Source organism: Rhincodon typus, chromosome 2, assembly GCF_021869965.1.
Source record: "Rhincodon typus isolate 14 chromosome 2, sRhiTyp1.1, whole genome shotgun sequence".
Lineage (NCBI taxonomy): Eukaryota > Metazoa > Chordata > Chondrichthyes > Orectolobiformes > Rhincodontidae > Rhincodon > Rhincodon typus.
In genome coordinates, this window is record NC_063333.1 from 143289661 (window position 1) to 143292425 (window position 2765).

Consider the following 2765-nt stretch of genomic DNA (forward strand, 5'->3'; position numbering starts at 1 on the left):
AATGTTGGCAAAACAAAAGAACTGATCATTGACTTCAGGAAACAAAGGACATGCCCCTATCTGTATCATCAGAGCTGAGGTGGAGAGGGTCAACAGTATCAAGTTCCTAGGAATGACGATAACCAACAACCCGTCCTGGACCTCCCACGTAGATGTGACTATCAAAAAGGCACAACAATGTCTCTTCTTCCTCAGACGGCTCAGGAAATTCAGCATGTCCATAAAGACCCTCACCAACCTTTACAGATGCACCATAGAAAGCATACTGTCCAGGTACAAAATGGCCCGGTAAGTCAACTGCTCTGCCCAGGACTGTAAGAAACTACAGAAAGTTGTGTGCACAGCCCAGGCCATCAGGGAAGCCAACCTTCCATCCATGGACTTTATTTACATGTCTCATTCCCACGGAAAGGCTGCCAACGTCATACAAGACCCCTCCCACCCTGGTAATGCTCTTTTCCAACCTCTTTGTCAGGCAGAAGATACAGAAACTTGAACACATGCACCAGCAGGTTCAAGCACTGTTATTAGACTGATGAATGCACCTCTCTAACTTCAAATAATGTTGCTGTTGTTTTCTGTTCCTCCTGTGCGGCCTTGCAGGCCTCTCTCTGTCTGAACACTCTATGATCTGTATGAGATAGTAGGAACTGCCTGCTGATGCTGGAGTCTGAGATAACACAGTGTGGAGCTGGACGAACACAGCAGGCCAGGCAGCATCAGGGGAGCGGGAAAGCTGACATTTCGGGTCTGGACCCTTCTTCTTGTTTGCCTATGATCTGCCTGTACTGCACTAAAAACAAAACTTTTCACTGTCCTTAGGTACATGGGACAACAATAAATCAAATCAAATCTAATCTCTCTACTGAAAATATTTTATTCTGTTACAGAGTACATCATAATAAGGAGTTGTCCATTTCGAATGAGGTGTTTAATTGAAGAAATGTACGAAACTCAGTGACAATTTCAAATTCACAAATTAACTCAAAGTTACCACCTTATTTCAGTGTTTCTGGACTGCTGATTTGCTTTTTGATTTGATTTCTTATCGTCACATGTACTGAGGTGCAGTGAAAAGTGTTTTCTTCTGTGCCTTATAGGCAGATTATACTATACGAGTGTATCAGGATAACACAACAGAGTGCAGGATACAATGTTGGCATAACAAGTTATTCTGTTTGATTGTTGGACAGATAAATTGAACAGGTGGCACAATGGCTCAGTGGTTAGCACTGCTACCTCCCAGCACCAGGAACTGGGTTCAATTCTACCCTTGGGTAAATGTGTGTGGAGTTTGCACATTCTCCCCGTGTCTGCATGGGTTTCCTCCCACAGTCCAAAGATGTGCAGGTTAGGGTGGATTGGCCATGCTAAATTGCCCCATAGTGTGCAGGCTCAATGGATTAGCCATGGGAAATAAAAACAAAGTTGCTGGAAAAGCTCAGCAGGTCTGGCAGCATCTGTGAAGGAAAAAAACAGAGCTGATGTTTTGGGTCTGGTGACCGTCAGAAATGCAGGGTTAGGGGGGTGCTGGTGATTCTGAATGGGATGATTTTCAGAGGGTCGGTATGGAGTTAATGGATGGAATGGCCTTCTTCCACACTGTAGTGATTCTATGATCCACTTTTTTTTTTGTTGAAGTATTGAGCAGGGAGTCAAAGGCAGGAAAGTGATAAACAATGAGTAGAGTTATGTACAGAATGTATACAGAAGTAACTAGCCCTTGCCCCTCCTGGATTTACGCTGAAAGTGTGAAGTTTCATCAAGCCTTTTGATTGCAGTCGATGAGCCAACTGAAGAATTATGTTTTGAAATCGATCCAGGGCAGTGACCTTTTGACATCACTGGACTGTAAGTGTTTGGCCTGCAGCGTTTTATGAAAATGTTCCATTGCTTTATGAGGTGGCTTCATGTCCTCGTTCAGCATGAGGACATTAAAAAAATTCAACACCTGGCATTGCTTCATTCCCACTGCAGGAATTAGGTGAGTTATTTATTGTCAAGAGTGATGGGATTTCCTCAGCTCCCACCAGTATTTCCTGGCACCTGGTGTGACGGAGGAACAAGCTTAGTTTATTAAAGTGTCTGAATGCAGGAACAGATTGAACAAGGGACTGGTGGGATTAGGCAGTAATACAGAATGCAGATCAGTTTAGAACAAAGGGGATTGATAGCTTGGTTGAGAGACGGAGGAAAACGAGTTCCCGTAGATATTTCTTTTTGTGGCTAAGATGAGGATGTCACTTCAGTTATGAACAAAGCAAAGTAGAAGTGACATTTAAAACTTAATAAAGTTACATTTTTTACTGGACCTTGGAGAGCAATCTTTTAAAAAGCCCTTCACAAGTTGAGTTGATTAACTGGGCAGGGGAACCCAGAAGCAAATCAAATGTTTTTCATCTCAATTTAAATGTTGAAGTAAGATAAATTGCAACACATTATTGAGGTACTTGATTGCTTGGCAACTAACAATAATGCATCGTTCTCCCACTTGTTCAATCCCATACAAGGAAACAATTGCCAAAAACCACCTCACTAAAGGAGTTATTGAAAAGCTGCCATGGTTTAAGCAATAACTGACTGTGCCGTTAGTCTGAAGGCATTGTTAATCAGAATGTCAGAATTGGGCAGAAAGGCTTCACAAAACAGCCTGGGAAGTGTGCTTGTGGGTGTGGAGGCAGGGGTCTTCCTTTTAATGAAGCAAACAACACTGTAATTATCCCAGAGATAATAGGAACTGCAGATGCTGGAGAATCTGAGATAAC